Source organism: Myotis yumanensis, unplaced genomic scaffold, assembly GCF_028538775.1.
Source record: "Myotis yumanensis isolate MYYU_CA2020_CCGP unplaced genomic scaffold, mMyoYum1.0.hap1 SCAF_14, whole genome shotgun sequence".
Lineage (NCBI taxonomy): Eukaryota > Metazoa > Chordata > Mammalia > Chiroptera > Vespertilionidae > Myotis > Myotis yumanensis.
The window spans coordinates 31,357,488-31,375,130 of NW_027223765.1; positions in this window are offsets into that span (position 1 = coordinate 31,357,488).

Here is a 17,643-nt window from a genome sequence, read left to right on the forward strand (position 1 = left end):
TTTCATTCAGGTAAGTTTAGCAAGTCCTGCTGATTGCCTGTTCAGTATCCATTCCCACTTTCTCGCTTATGAACAGAATGGTTCAAACTACGCCAGCTCCCAGCACCCTGGCGGCTAAGCAAGGCCTCAACTCTGTTCTGGCCAATAAGATGCAGGTGGAAGCCCCTGAGGAGGATGCTCTTGCCTGGATTAAAAGGCAAGGTTTTGCTAGGACAGTGGTTCTCAATCTCGGCTGCACATTAGAATCAACTGGGAATCTTTTTAAAATCCTGATTTCTGGGCCCCATCCTCCGGAAATGCTGTTTCTTTGTTACTAATATTGTGGCCTCACCCCATAACAAAGAAACAGAATTTCCGGAGGATGAGGCCCAGAAATCAGGATTTTAAAAAGATTCCCAGGTGATTCTAATGTGCAGCCAAGGTTGAGAACCACTGTGTTAGGATGTCACCTGTGCTCTTCGCCTTCTTTCTTACTCCAAACTGGAACATGGAGGGGATCTGCAGGGCAGCAGCCACCTTGTAACCACAAGACACCACTCCCGAGGCAGAAGCGTGCATGCTGAGGGTGACAGAGCGGAGATATGCAGGGCAGCTGGACCCCCGTGGCTGGGCCAAGCTGAGTAACAGCCTGGGCCCTGCTGCCTCCCCTCCTCACCCCAATCAATGGTTAAGAGGTGTTGATTGTTTATTTGTTTTTGTTTTGTTATTTGCAGATAAATGGATTCCTGATACCAAACATGATCTCTCTACTCATTTTCAAATACAAAGAGGTCTGTTAAAAGAAAAGGGGGAAAAAAGGCTGTCAACTTGGTGCTCTATAATTTATACAAATGTTCCATAATGTAATTTAGAGCTTCCAAATGATATTCAGAAATAGTAAGTCACAAAGAGAGAAAGAGACATTGTCTGATAACTAAGGGCATGTTCCTAAATATCTGATGTAAAATATGCAATTGAAAATCTAAAACCCCCATTGTAAAGTGATTTTTAAAACCTTCTTTTTAAGTCTTCTTGAGAAATAAACATGTTCTGGCCAGGATAAAAATGAAGTATAGGCAAGTATTTACAAAGAGCTACAAGTTATGACTTTTAGTAACTGCAAGATAGATTAAAAAACAAAAAACTGTGGTTTAGTTACTACTTTTATTTTTAAATATAACCTTTCAATAAGAAAGTAACTTATTTGTTATGAAAACTGGCAACATCCCAAAATTATACAGAGCTATAATAATAATATGCGCTTAAGAGAAACATAAAATAACAAAAATTTCTTTCAAGGTGTGAATAATAGAAAATATATGTGTGTTACTCTCTGCCCCTGGTTCCTGGCAAAGAGCTTCTAAATCCCTTGCAAGTTCCTAAGTGATAAGAGCACTAATATGTGTTCTAATATTTGGTCCTGGACTCCAGTTCCCAACTCAGGGTCCTAAATCCCTTGGAATTTCCTGAGTGACAGGAGTGTCTTCTGTTCTAATGGGGTGACTGTGGGTGGGCTCCTGGATGGGGGCCCATCACCAGGAAGACCAAGCCAGAACTAGAAGCCTAAGACTTTCAACCCCACTCTCCCCCATCCTCTGGGAGGGGAAAGGGGCTGGAGATTGAGCTAATGCTCCATCACGGCCACCTGAGGAAGCCTCCATAAAATCCCAGCGGTATGGGGTTCGCAGAGCTTCTGGATAGGTGAGGGGATTGGTACACCCCAGCTCCACGGGAATATCAGCTCCTGGGCTCAGGGCTCCTCCAGACTCGCATCTCTTTGTCTGGCTGTTCACTGATACCCTTTATTATGTCCTTCCCTGAGCTCTGTGAGCCATTCCAGCAAATTATCAAGCCCGCGGAGGGGGTTGTGGGAACCCCAATTTATAACTGGTCAGTCAGAAGTGCAGGTGACAACCTGGGACTCTCAACTGGTGGGATCTGAGGCTAACACCAGGTAGATCTCATGGAATCAAGGTGAACTACAGGACACCCGCTGGTGCCACAGAGAAGTCCTGGATTATGTGAACAACCCACACATCTGGTGTCAGAGTGTTGTGGGTGTGAGAGTAAAGGAGAAACACAAGAGGAGTGCTTTTCTTTACACATAAGGATAAAAAATATTTTTTTAAACTGTCATTTTCAATCTTGGCCTATGAAATGGTGGGCGCTGAGCCAAGAAAAGGAAATAAAACTATCTCCTGGCTTTAAAAAAATGTATATATGAGCTTTATTTTCTCCAAGTAATTGGGAATTCCAAACTTAGGAACTTTGAATACTTATAGTTCCCAATAAAAACATGTTGTATAATAAGAACTGGTAAAAATTAACATTTCATAGTCTAGTAATTTCCTTATAAATTGGAATCAGAAAAAAACACATCTATTGGTGAATTAAGTTATTGTTGAAACTCAATTCTTTGTAAGAGGCTGTGTGTTTTATCTCTGCAGTATTTGTGCACTTACTAAAAAAAGCAAAGATAGAAACATATCATGACATATTTAAATTATACCAAGATTGGGTTTTACAGAAAAGGCAAAATAGCTAAAAGGTTTTATGGCTTTAATTGTCTGCATTTCCTATACTTATTTTCTTATAAAAACAACAACAGTAAAACCTATTCTACTTACTCTTAATTAATATTAGAAAATATATTAATGTAAAATCAATGTGTATTATAATTAATATTACAAATATGTCAAAATCTAAGTAACTTAATTTTTAAAAAATAAATGGCTTCCAATGAAACCAGACATTGGTGTGTTTCTATTTATATTTGTTTAGATAATTTTCAATAGAAATATGTTATTATAAATTGTTAATATTATTAATAAGGTATTTTATTATTTACATGTTCTGATCTAAAGTGGCTTTGGCCTGGCTGGTGTGGCTCAACAGGTGAGCATCAACCCAGGAACCAAGAGGTCACCAGTTCCATTCCTGAGCAGGGTACATGCCCGGGTTGTAGGCTCAATCCTCAGTAGGGGGTGTTCAAGAGGCAGCCTATTGATGTTCCTCTCTCATCGTTGTTTCTCTCTATTCCTCTCCCTTTCTCTCTCTCTTAAAAAAAATCAATAAAATGGCTTTGGGACTTTGGATTTATAAGGTATTGAGTGTAGCAGGAACATGTAGCACCCACCATATGTGGATGGGCTCCTTCATGCTTCCCACCCCCGTGCAGTTAGATGGGGCTACATGACTAGTCCTGGCCAAAGGGCTATGGATCAAAGTGGTTCCTGTCCCTTCTGGGACTAGCATGGTAGAGCCAGGACGTGACACCACAGCTCTCTCTTTCCCCACAAAGGAGACTGAGGAAGCCAGGAGTTCCAGAGGGGGTGGCTCTTACTGGTGGACTTTTTGTCAGACTGGATCCAGAGTAACCGTGTGGAGCAGAACTCTCACTGATCCATGGGAGATATGAACTCTAAGTGAGAAACAACTTGTGTGTGTTAAGCTACATCGTATCCTACTAATTAACTGAGATAAGAGATATTAGTGTTCATTTAAATAGAATATGCAAAACAAAACTAATAAGAGTTAAAATAATGTCGTTAGTAAATATACATGTATATGTAAAAGCTAGGTTTACATTTTAGGCCATGGAGATAGAGAGTTATAAGATAATTTTAGGCAAAAACTCACATCTTATATTTGTCCGTGTTCTCTACTAATTGCATGGAATGTCTACCTCAGATACTGAGAGTCTTGTGCTTTTCTATTTCCTTGAGTCCCCCTGGGGAAAATTAAAAAGAGAATGAAAGTGGTTTTCCCCTTCAAATTATTGGTCCAGTAACTAGATGATGCCAACATGGAAACCTACCTGCAACTGTGAGATGGGAAGCATGCTTGCCTTTATGTGGCTTCCGCAACCATCAGGTGCTCCTCGGAAGCTCTGTCTGAGCCCATCCTGTTCTGGGATCAGACCCAGATTCAGGAAAGCTTCCCTGGACACAGACCTTTCTCGACGCTTTGCCCATGTCTTCCCATTCTCTGATGCACACTTCTCCTCTCCTTTGATTTTCATGTTCAGATTTCTGGTTTGGTGCTATGTCCTTGACTCTGATGCCCTGCTCTCTCCTGTGAAGAGCTCGTGTATGCTACAGCCTCGCTGACTCCAAAGTCAATGCCATTGCAGGTCCCTCCCCAGCACTGGGGGTACCTCCGGCATCCCTTCTTACAGCATCTTTACTGAGATGTCCTATAAGAAGCTCAAGCAGCTCATCACCTTCCCCCAACAAGCCTGCTCCTCTTCCTCTGCCCCTCTCTCGACATCCCATCGATCCAGATACCTGGACTATTATCTTTGGAAATCCCTGCTCGTCCAAAGTCTTTCCCCCTACATTTCTTATTTTCCCCCAATATTTGGACCTTTTCTTCTCACACACAGCTCCTCTTACTCATTCTATTGCACCAGCACCATCCCTACTCCATTCCTATCCAATTCAACACTGTTTCAAGTGAGCTTTCTGCATGTAAATCTAACCTACCTCTTTCAATATCTCCCCCTCAGGCAGGGTACAGCCCCCTTAACATGGTTCTCTGGGCCTTTTGTGACCTCACCCCTGCGTTTTTATTGAGCCCCTTTTCACTCCATTCCTCTCCCTGAACTCTGGGTGCACCCACACCCCTGGGCCCTTGCTCACACTGTACCCTCCTCCTGAAATGCCTCCCTCATCCGGTCGTCTGGCTGAGCGCTGCTTATCATCCAGGTTTCAGTGTGAACACCATCTCCCCAAGGATGCTTTTCCCGCTCTCCAAGCTGACCCGGGTCCCCTTCTCTCTGACTCCCCACATCCCTGGGCTTCCCTCTGACATGGACCTATTAGATCATGCTGCTGTGGCCTGTCTACTAGCCTACCTCTCCTCCTCCCTCCCTCCCATGTAGGCTGTCTGTGGGCGGACGGAGGTAAATCTCCAGGAAGCTGAGCACGCCACCAGCATCCTGGACAAAGGCACAGGTCCAGAGATTGTATGATGGTGTGAACATGTCGCACAGCACCTGGAGGTGGAAGAGAACCAAAGTTCAGAATGCATGGAGCCAAAGCTAGTCTCTAACACTCATAGCCATCACAGGACCAGTACCAGTGCAAGCCAAGGCTTCAGGGCCCATCCACACCCAGATACAAATGTCTCTCTTCTCAGGAGCCTATTCAATAATGCTGTGTGCACATTATGCATTTGGCACACATTTTAAAATTATTTTGCATGGGATATAACAAAATAAATGTTTATCATAATCCTCTGCTCTAGGGCACAAACCTGTAGCAATACAACAAACGGAGCCCATGTCTGTGTGGGAAATCGCACGTTTTAACCATCCCTGTGAACAGGGCAAATCTTAGTGTATCTGACCCAATTTATCCCCCGTGACATGGGAACATTTCAGATAACACTGCACACAGAATCACCATGGATGCAGGCAAATGACTTCGGGAAACTTGCCTGGCAAAATTCCTCCACAGCCTGTATAAAAGCACAAGAACAACTTGGTTTCACAATTATGCAGTTAACTACAAAGCACTGGCATTTAAAAATGTATTTGAGCCCGAACCAGTTTGGCTCAGTGGATAGAGCGTCGGCCTGCAGACTGAAGGGCCCCAGGTTTGATTCTGGTCAAGGGCATGTACCTTGGTTGCAGGCACATCCCTAGTGGGGGGTGTGCAGGAGGCAGCTAATCGATGTTTCTCTCTCTCTCTCTCTCTCTCTCTCTTTCCTTTCCTCTCTGTAAAAAATCAATAAAATATATTTTTTAATAAGTAAATAAAAATGTATTGGAGCCCAGTTGGTTGGAGCATCAGCCTGTACATCGAAAGGTTGCCCAGTTCCATTCCCAGTCAGGGCATATACCTGGATTGCAGGTTCAATTCCCGGTTGGGACACATATGGACAGTAACTGATTCATATCTCTCCTCTCTCTCTCTCTCTCTAAGCATGTCCTCAAGTGAGGATTAAATAAATGAAAATTAAAATAAAAAATAATTTTAAAAATGTATTTGAATTCTTTGTGTGTAGTCCTTACTTACAGATCAATTTTGTATATTTTTTCAGAATTAATGATCACACCAAAACTCAAAACACAACAGAAAGGAATTATCTTAGTAGAAGCTAAAAATATCAACTGAAAAACAGACTAGAAGAGGCTTCAGTGTGTCAAAACCTTTTCTGTCACACTACACTAAAATGCTGTGGCCCAGGGGGAGATAAGGAAGGAACGGTGATATCCACAAAGTAGAGGTAATGAAATAACAGAAGAGAGCAAAGATTATGAGGATGGCCCTGGCCGGTGTGGCTAAGTGGTAAGAGCGTGGGCCTGTGCCCCAAAGGGTCCCAGGTTCAGTTTCTGGTCAAGGGCACTAGCTGGGTGGCAGGTTTGATTCCGGCCATGATCTGGGTGCATGTGGGAGGCAACCAACCCATGTGTCTCTCTCTCACATCTCGATGTGTATCTCTCTCTCTCTCTCTTCCTCCCTCTCTCCCTCTCTTGAGCGTACACACGGACGCTCCCTCTCCCTACCTTCCACTCTCTTTAAAAATTCATGGTAAAAATATTCTCAGGTGAAGATTAACAACAACAAAAAGATTATGAGGATCAGAACACCACCACACAAGATGCAAAAGAGCAGAATGGATACAGTGTAGAGCCATACACTGGAGACAGAACTTTCTTCCAAATTTACAACAACCCTCACATTTTCAAGACTATAATGATACATGAGGATGAAAGAAACTTGCCTCAACCACCAATAATATACAGCAATTTTTGATAACTATGCAAGAGGAAAGAGTGAGTCATCTTTCTGTCCTCCTTGGGAAATAACATGACAAAATTGTTGCCAGATGAAGATCAAAGAATATGCTATCAACTATGTTAGTAAAAAATATTATAGGGCTGTGTCTGTTCATTCAAGCACACTATTATTTTTCTGGTGGTGTCAGCTTTTAGAAATATGACATTTGATGCAATTTCTTTCTTATTCTAAATAAATATCCACATTTTGCCTACTTTTGTATGCATGGTCTTGTATTACTCTCAGTAAAGGACACAAAAAATCTGGGTTCACACCCGTGTTTCTGTGATTCTATCCACAGTCTCCGCCCGGGGCCTGGCACCTCAGACTCACTCAGTGAATGAAAGAGGGGTGGCTGGGGAGCCGGTGTTATTATTCCTGCCCCCGTGACTCACCGAGCCACTCCACAGTCTATTCCTTTGCCGAGTAAACTGGTGTCTTTTCTTGTCCCAGTGGCTACGATACCGGGAGCTGGGGGACATGCCTCAGCCTCAGCTGAGTCATCAATCCTGCCCAAGCAGCCTGCTCTCGCCGAGAAGCTAATGTCCCGGGAACCCTGGTTCTGATGGGCGCAGCTCAGCAAGGAGCTCACCTGGTGATTGGTAGAAACGAACAGAATGGCCCGGTGCAGGTCCCCACTCTGCGGACAGGCCAGAGGCCCCTTCGCTCCTTCTGAGACGGAAGGCTTCTCACTGTTCACCAAGCAGTTCACAACTCCCCTCCTCTCCCACTGCAGGTCCTTGGGAGGGTGCTCAGGTTCACAGACGGCCAGGTCTTCTATTGGCTGCCTGAGTCCAAGAGCAGAGCTGTTATTCATCCTCCTGCTCCGGGGCTTTAGTAGAATTAAAGGCATTTTTCTCCTGGGCACGTTTAAAGGGACCCGGGCACTGTCGTGATGGCTGGCCTCAAACCTTACCTTCCAAAGGGAGGCTGTGGGCTTAATAATTTCTTTGAAGTTTCGCTTTCTGCTGCTGTCTCCCTCCAGCCCTCATGCTGAGCAGAAGCTGCGGGTGGAGCCAGGCCTCACCAGTGGGCCAGCCCCGGCCCAGTGCAGAGAAGGACATTCTCACCGAACAGGCAAGGCCCGAGGAAGCTGCAGGCTGTGCACTGAAGGACTTGCAACCTTCCCTGCTCTGGTAGAAAGAACCTGGGGAACTTCTAGGGAAAGTAACATGCATGGCCGAAGTGCTTGATTTTGATAGTTAATCTTCTCAGCACTCTATGAGACTGTTTTATTATTAATCCCATTTTGCAGGTGTGGAAATGGAGGCCCAGATGAACTGACTGGCCCGAGGACAAACAGCTGATAGTAATATTAAGACAATGAGACCCTGTGCTTAACACTGTTTTCTTTTTTTTCCTTTTTAAATATGTTTTTATTTATTTTAGAGAGTAAAATCGATGAGAGAGAAACATTGATTGGCTGCCTCCTGCACACCCCCTACTGGGGAGCTAGCCTGCAACTTGGCATGTGCCCTGACCAGTAATCGAACCAGGGACTTCTCGGTGCAGGGACAATGCTCAGCCTACTGAGCCACAGCAGCCAGGGCTAACGCTGTTGTCTCAATTGTAAAATAACAGTGACCACAGCCACCTCATGATCACATACCTACTTCGTGCCAGGCCCTGTACCAGGCAACGGAGAGTCCAACCTGGGAGGCCTCTTCTCCTCCCACGGCCTTTAAGGAGCTTGTGGGCTGGTGCCGATGCGGCTGTGGAGACAGACATTCACGCGGAGGGTTCACAGCTGAGTGAAAATACCAACACAATGTGTGTCCGTGAAGGGAAGCCTGGGCAAGTAAGGAAATATTTGCGAATGCTTGTTTAGAAGGAGCTAATTTGCTTCCCACAGTAATTTTCTGCAGAAATCCTTCCATGTTTAAGATAGAGCTGCTTTTAAAGAAGGTGGGAAGCCAGAGAGGTGGAGAACCCGCATCAAATCTTCATTCCTGTCTGTCTCTTTGTATTCTTCCTAGCAACCCCCGTTCTATTACCCCCATTCAATTATGTCTATTTCTCAAGTAGAAACAAAACACGAGGTTCAAAGCACACTGTAAAGTACACGATTGTCTAACTACTAGGCTGTACGCCTGAAACTAATACAAAATAATACTGAATGTTAACTATAATTGAAAAATAGGCCGGCTGGAGTGGCTTGGTGGTTGAGTGTTGACCTATGATGAATCGGGAGGTTACAGGTCAATTCCCACTCAGGGCACATGCCCAGATGGCAGGCTGTGGGGCGTGCAGGAGGCAGCCGATCAATGATGTTTCTATCTCTTTCTCCCTCGCCCTTCCTCTCTGAAATCCATAAAAATATTTTTAAAAAAGAAAATTAAAAGAAAAACAAGATCTAAAAAAAAAAAAAATGCCCAGAGCCAGGTCACATAGCAGAACCCAAATTTGACGGGTGTGTGACATGGCCAACTGCACTGTCCTCGAGCACCCAACCCTGTCTTTTTCGGGGATGCAGCTGTTATGGAAGGGCCAGCACTCGGACCTGGGACTGAGAACCCCATCGGAGGCTGTGCGCCTGCTTCTCCGGCTCCTCCTCCTGCCCCTGCAGCTGCCTCACATCACCAGGCCCGAGATTCATTGCAGGCGCTGGGGCCTGAGCTCAGCTCTCAGGGGACCGAGTTCGAGGAGCTCGGTGACTCAGGGCCTCTGCTCTGACTCCTGTTAAGCACTCTATATTTAATAGCTGCTATTAATACAAATTATGCTTCATTAAGCATGAAGCTAAGGAGAGCAAGGCTTGGAGGCTTCAGTTCAATATGGGGCTGAAGGACAAACAGAACGGCTATTTTTAATCCCGGCAATGTCACCAGGGAGAGAGCAGCCGGCGCTGCCTGTGCCTGTCGCCACTGCTGCGAATTTCACATTTTCTAATAAATATCTCTTGTTTGCAGCTCCAGGTGTGATAGCGGTAAACCTTCCTAATCCTTGAGGGATGGTGATACCCAGAACATTTTCCCTTTGGAAAACTTTTTTCTAGAAAACTTGAGAAGGAACAGGGGGAGAAGCTCTCAGCAGGTCCTCCAACAGACACCTGCCCTGCACCTCCACGGAGGTCTCAGATCTCCCCCTGGGGGTTCGCAGGGCTGGCCACGCTGCCTGGACTGTTACCTTGCTGGCTTTATCCAGAGGAAGCTGGAGAACAGATGAGATCATGCCTGTACCATTCTTCTAGATCAGGGGTCAGCAAACGTTCCCTGTAAAAGGCCAGAAAGTAAATCTCTCAGACTTTGTGGGCCCTGTGATCTCTGTTGCAACTACTCAACCCTGTCATTATAGCACAAAGGCAGCCACAGACTACTTGCAAAGGAATGTGCATGACAGTGTTCCAATAAAACTTTATTGACAAAACTGGGGGGGGAGGGGGCTAGATTTGACCCTCAGGCTATAGAGTCTCCCACCTCTGATGCAAAGTTTCTGTTCCATCCTAGATGTTTTTGCTCTTTTATGAACATGCTGGTATCAACTATATCTGTTTACCTACAAAGTCGTGACAACTGACATTCTTTCTTTTCGAATCTCTGTCTATCATACCTGCACAGGATTATGGCTTTACCATGTTTGAATTAGTGGGATTCACTTATTACCTTCACTATGTTCAACCAAGTCTGCGATACACACTTCATGGGATACACATACAATTTGCAATGAGGACTTGTGCTGCAAAGTCAGTTTGCACGCTTTTATGTTTTATATAGTACATGGTCCTCTTATTTGTTCTAAGCATCTGACAATGAGTGCACTGCAATGAGTTCTGCTAATCAAATTCCCCAGTTTATTAGAGTTCTCCAGGAAAACTGAGAGCCAATAGAAGGTAGATGATTATAGATCAGCCGTGGGCAAACTATGGCCCGCGGGCCGGATCTGGCCCGTTTGAAATGAATAAAACTAAAAAAAAAAAGACCGTACCCTTTTATGTAATGATATTTACTTTGAATTTATATTAGTTCACACAAACACTCCATCCATGCCTTTGTTCCGGCCCTCCGGTCCAGTTTAAGAACCCATTGTGGCCCTCGAGTCAAAAAGTTGGCCCACCCCTGTTATAGATAGATAGATGGGTGGATGGATAGATGACATATAGAAGATGATAGATAGATAGATAGATAGATAGATAGATAGATAGATAGATGCATTGGCTCACATGATTGTGGAGGCTGAGAAGATCCACAATCCGCTGTCTGCACACTGGAGAAGCCAGCAAGGCCAGTGCTATAGCTCAGGGCCTGGGCAGATTGGATGATGCCCATCCCCAGTGAGGAGGGCCTTATCCTTACTCAGTCTACCAATTCAAATGGTAATCTCTTCCAGAAACATCTTCACAGACACACCCACAAGCAATACTCAACCAGCTATCTGAACATCCCATGGCCCAGCCAAATTGACTCAAAATTCGCATAACTGTAGGTTAGAGACTGTTCTGTTAACATCTATTCCCATCTCCTTTGAGAAGTTCCTTGCCCTTGAGTTTGATGTGTTTTGCTTTGGCCAATGATAGGTTAGAATACATTAAAGGAGGAGAGGCTTGAAATAGCAAGATTGGGCATTCCTTTCACCATAATTACAAGCCAGTAAGATGATAGAGCCTCTTCCAAGAGTATACGAGGAACAGGGTCTGTAGAGTCCATCAATAAAAGGCACTTTTAAAAAGAATGCTTGAATAAGATTGCTAGAAAAAAAGAAAAATATTTTTGAAAAGATTGCTAGGCCAGATGCAAAATTAGTTACTGCCCTACAGAGCAATAAAACCTCTGTCAAACAGAAATACCAGTAAGCATTTAATTTTACAATGCCTGGACTCTAATCAGTAGTAAATAGCAAGGTCAAACACAGGGACATTCTCATAAAGGCTTAAATAATCTTTGGTTGAGCCAGTTAACCATTCAAAGGACATCTGCCTACACTTTTGCCTTATTTCAAACTCTAACTATATTTTCTTTACCACAACCATGGAGAACAGCCTTGCTTTGTGAGGGAAAAGCTGTGTCCTTGATCCGCATGCTTGGAACTCCTCTCTCACAGCAGACCTGGTGCCGTTTGCTGATGTGGTCACCAGGGTAAATAAACCACAAGTTTTGGACACCATGTTGGCCCAGCTATTCTACCAGGAGCAGGGGATGAATGTGGTGGCTTATTCTCAGACTGACAGCTATGGCAGCCCATAGCTCTGCTGTGTTCCTTGACCTTGGGGACCACCCAAGGGGTTTGAGCTCAGACAATAGATTGGGATGAGTGGTTAAAGGATTTTACTGCCTCACCATATCTAGTAGGATGTCACCAAAGCAAATATTGTAACATCCCAAACCCTTCACCAAGAAGCAAATAACCACACATATTTACTGTTCCTAATAGTACAATATCTTCTTTAACTCCATCCTTTCCTATTAACATAACATCCCTTGGAGGGGATCAAAGGGGCACAGGCTGTCGGGCAGAGGCAAAGTTAAATGCACGTAGATTTATCTCAGTGCGTGGTGAGCAACACTCACACTTCAACACCCAGAACAGATATAAGGGTGCTGGACAGACTGCAGGAAGGCTTCCTGAATCTCTTAGGGCTTTGCCAGAAGTCTCAAGTTTCTTCCCCTCTACAGACCGAAGGTGAGGGGCGGCCAATTTTGACTACAGAGAGCGAGTTAGTAAATACTTTGGGCCCTGCGAGCCCTATGATCTCTGCTGCCACTACCCAACTCTGGCTTGTAAGCAGCGATACACAAAACATGAACAAATGAGTGTGGCTGTGTCCCAGTAATTTACCAGAACAGGTGGCAAGCTAAATTTGGCCCATGGGCCATCTTTTGCCAACCCTGATGTGGACTACAGCAGGCTCCCTAAATCAACACGACAAAGACCCCTCCCACGGTTGCATAACCCTGATGTGCTGGCTCCCTGCACTCCTGGACCTCACCCTTAAAGGGAGGTAACTGTGGGTGTGCTTTTTCCCAGCTTATGTGAGATCCATCCTGACATGCAATTAGCTCAACCCTCCCCTCCCCTGGGCAGCAGCTGTGGGGGTGCATGCAATAGCTCCTTAGAAGTGAGCAAGTGTAATGTGAAGGCTGGAGACCATGTGTTGTGGTAAAATGGAGCCTTAGGAACCTCGGGTTACAGCTCCACTCACCAGGAGACAGAACCGGTAGAGGCTGCTCCAAAGGCCACTGTCTCAGCTGATGGGGGGTGGAGGCAGGGCACTGCACTCATCGAGGAGCTGTGGGGTTGAGGCAGTCCGTGGCCAGGCTCAGAGCAGGCCAGTGGCTGACATGGACATGGACACGGACATGAACATGAAGGTGGAAGTGGTCAGAGGCTGAGCTGGGCCTGAGCAGCAGCCGGAAGCTGAGCGGCTGTAAAGCGGAGCCCCAGCGTGTGGAAAGGAGGTAAGGAGGTGGGAGACGGCCATTGCCAGCAGAAGTCACAGCCAAAGCCCCTTTCTGCCTGCACAGCCGCGGACCAGGCACTGGGAAATGAGTGATGCAGGCTTCGGCAGCCCTTCCAGAAGCTGTCCTGGAATAATCTTAGAAAACTTCTTTAATAAGCCGTATGGAACTAACTTTTTATCTTTAAATAAAACAGCGGAAAGAAAAGGATTCTGAAAACAAGGCCTTTGAAATGCTGAACTTCAATCCCCTTGGAACAGCTGCTAGTAAATAAGCTGCACAGAAGTAACTTTCTTTTTCCTTTGAAAGAAAAAGGAAAAAAATGAGTTCCCAAAACAGAGCCTTTGAAAGAAAGTCTTTGAAGCAACCCCACCTCTGTTCCAAAATTGGACCAGCCAGTCTAGAAAAGACAATGAGACACAAATCAGTGCAGGCAACATGAAATGTGTTGTTTGGTTGCTATTGTAACTCATCCATAAAATATGTGCTCCCAGGGGAGAAATATAGAAAAGACCCTCCTATTCCACCCTCCAAGCCCTCCCATCCCATGCCCTGTGGAGGAGAATGCACGCTGGGCAGGCAAAAAGGGTTTTGGGGTCCAGGTGTTGCTATCCTACCCCTATCATTTCCAAATGGTATATCGCATTCCAGTTAATTAATGTGAAAATTAACCAACCAAGACTAAATATTGATCCTCTCCACAACTGCCACAGTGCAGCTAATTCAAGGCTTTGGAGGTTGATTCTGGACTTCAAGTTCATACGGAAGGTATATCCGGGCTAAAACTCTGCCCTCAAGTGTTAGTAAGTTGAATATGCAGGTACATCCTTTCAAATTGTGTATGTATCACAAAGGTATTTATTTGTATCTTGTTGTTTTGAGCTTCGCCTGTGCCTCACACATGCAGGAGGGTTATGACAGGCGGCTGGCTCCTTGACCCGTTGGCCCACATCCTTCAATCCCAGTGAACTGCATCTCACTAGTGGTGTGAGTTTGATCATTCACCCAGCACATGACTCACATCCCATACTTAAAAAAGAAAAAAGAGTAGGATTTGGATCAAGAGAGCATTGTAAATATATCATTTGAAGGCTCCTTCCTTTCCTCCAATCTAAGCACACAGTAATAACACATGAAATATAAAATGAAATTGCTAAAAAGTCATAGTCAAGTTCAAAATCAAGATGACTGTGTCTATGCTATGAAGTGGTTAGTAGACGCTGAAGCTGCTGTCTGGGAGTTTCATTCCTGCAGAAAGTAGATGTGGGTAGAAAGTATATGTGCTGAATAGCCAGTGAGGGACCCATGTCAGGCTCACTGCTTAGGGCTTGTAGGAGAGATTTTCTGACCAATAGAGCATCTGCAGGGGGAAAAGCTACTGTTTTCTGCCTACATCTCCCATCTCACCTGATACGTTACTGCGCGATGACAGGATGCCTGAAGCTGAGACATGAGACAGGCTCTTGCAACTACTGAGGAAAAGAAGGTAAACTGGCCTGGAATCCTGGCGTTGTTGGACCACTCAGTGTGTCCCGGCCACCAAGCCTCCGTACTTCTGAAGTAAATAATACACTTCACATGTGTAATCCAGGGGTGGGGAACCTTGTTTCTGCCAAGGACCGTTTGGATATTTATAACATCATCTGCGGGCCATACAAGACTGTCAACAAAAACTAGCCTGCTATATTTGGTCAAACATCTAATCACCACTAATGCTTTGGCAGGGCCAGACCAAATGATTTCTCGGGCCTTATACAGCCCACGGGCCGGAAGTTCCCCACCCCTGGTTTACCAGTGTTGGTCGGATTTCCTCTCACGTGAAGTCAAACGCACCCTAACTGAAATAGTATCTGTTTGGATAGGGTGGTGGTGCAAGACCTCCTTTTCAGATGAGCTTGCAAACAAACATTTCAAAACACATTAGGAAATCAAATGCAACAAAATATAGGAAACAAAATAAACTAATAAATAATCAAACATGAATTCACTCGAGATGAAAGTAAAATTATAGACAGTCTGACAATGACTTTAAATAAAGGCCTAGGATCCTCAGTGAGAAGAAAAACATAATAAAAGGGACAGAAATTACAAGAAAAAATTAGGCAGAAATTAAAATAACAATAAACTATTAAAAAACTAGAAATTGTGAAAATTAAATATGTAGTTATTGAGATAAACTCACTAGGCAAAGTGCACACAGTGTAAGAACTGACTCAGAGGAAATGGCCTAGAGGGTAGCCATAATGGAGAGAATTATCAGAAAGAGCAGATAAGAGACACATAGGAGAGTGAACAAGCGTTATTTCAGAGATAAAAGTAGAACATTTCCAAGATTGAAAAGAAACGTAAGTTCTCAAATTGAAAATTTGCTCTGAGTAGAAAGCAGGATTAACACAAATTAATCCAAAAGTAGACATGTCATAGTGAAAAGATAAAGAGAAAACTCTTTAAAATACTCAAAAAAAAAATAACATGGCTAACTATATAACAAGAGGCCATTAGATTGCCGTGGGATGTGGCTGGGAGCTCTCCCCCCCACCCCCTTTCCTGAGCTGGCTTCATGCTCTGATTTCAGCTAATACTGTCTCAAATCTTGATCTTAAATCTTGATCCCATCTATAATTTCCTATTCCTGCCCACTTTACCATTCCCCTCCCTACCTCAGTTTTTTTTTTTAATATTTGTATTGATTTTTAGAGAGAGAGGAAGGGAGAGGAAAAGAGAGAAACATGGATATGAGAGGGAAACATTGATTGGCTGCCTCCTGCAGAATCCCTACCGGGGACTGAACCCACAACCCGGACACTGTCCTGACTAGGAACCTTCCTGTGCATAGGACGATGCCCAACCCACTGAGCAACACCAGCCAGGGCCCCATCTCAGCTTTGTAAATTTATAACTACTCTTGCTCAACTCCATCTCAGCCATTCTCCCTCCAAAACATTGTATTTATTTTACTTATACCTCTATTATTTTTCCAAATAAGCTTTATGGTGCCTTTCAAATCTGTATACAACAGACAAAAAAGAAAAATTGATTACAACTATTAGACTAAGCCACTGAGACCAGAATTCCTAAACATTGATGTCACACAGTCCTTCACAATTACTAAGGTCACATGGTTTGATAGGAGCTTCCAAGTGTCCAAAGCAAAAAAAGAATACATTCAGTGCAATATGTAGTTTCCATAACACAGAAGTGTACCAGTTGGTAAGGAGAAACATGTCCATACAGAAATCAGGAACCCAAGACCCTTTCACAAAATCCTTTTTTCTCCCACCTTCAGTACTATCTATCTATCTATCTATCTATCTACCTATCGATCTACTAGGGGACCAGTGCACAAATTCGTGCACCTTGAAAGGGACTGTGGACCACGAGGCTGTGGTGGGCACAGTGGTGGGTCTCGGCCCATCCTCTGCACCCCTGCCTGGCCCCTCTTGCCATGGCTCCCAGTCTCCTGTCTGCCGGCAGCTCCAGTCCCTCCACCTCTGCTCCCATGTGCTTATGGCACTGGCCCTGCTCACCCCTAACTTCCCTTCCTTGCCAGCCTGGTCCCTCCCACTTCCCTCCCCTGCAGGCCTGGTCACCCCCAACTGCCCTCCCCTGCCGGCCATCTTTGACCACATTGGGGCAGCCATCTTGTGTGTTGTAGTGATGGTTAATTTGCATATCACCTCTTTATTATAAAGGATTATTGATTACCTTCCCCTTCCATTTTTTTAGCCACCCCCCCTTCCCCTCTGGTAACCATCCCTTTGGTCTCCGTTTCTATGAATCTGTTTTTGTTTTGGTTTGTTTGTTTGTTATGTTTTAGCTTCCACATATAAGTGAAACCACATGGTATTTGTCTTTCTCTGCCAAAGCAGGGTGGGCAGGCATTAGGGCACAGAAACCCAATTCCCTAGTGGCCTGTTGTGGCCTCTGAAGGACTCAGCCTGGGACTCAGAGCTCAATTCGGCTAAGTGGCTTCTCCCATCAAACAAGAAGCAGTTCCCCTGAACCAGCCTGTCTGGTAAATAGGTTCATATCACATGTCCAATCCTTCATAGTCAATGCAGTCAGTCTCGCTCCCTTAAAGCATTGTTTTCATCTTCATTAACTTTTCTCTCTTGCCTATTTTTAAACATTTTAAGGATGGTTTACTCAATTCCTCTAACAGCATATCAATGTGTTTTGGTAAAGATCTTTGAAATATTAAAGAAGACAAAGATGCCTCTAAGAATGTAGAAATTATATAAAGAACCAAACTGTCCAATTTCATGGTTATGCACAAATATTTAAGCACATATGTCAACAGATGAGACATATAAGAAAAAATGTATTTGAGCATTTCCCAAATGTGACAACTACCCTAAAAATTTACATGACATTTCCAAAAATAAATTGTTAAACTGAAAGAAATCTTTCTAAAACTACCAGTAATAAAAAGCAAATTTGGATCAACCATGCTAGAGGAAAGACTCAATTCCCAGTTAATTCTCTCT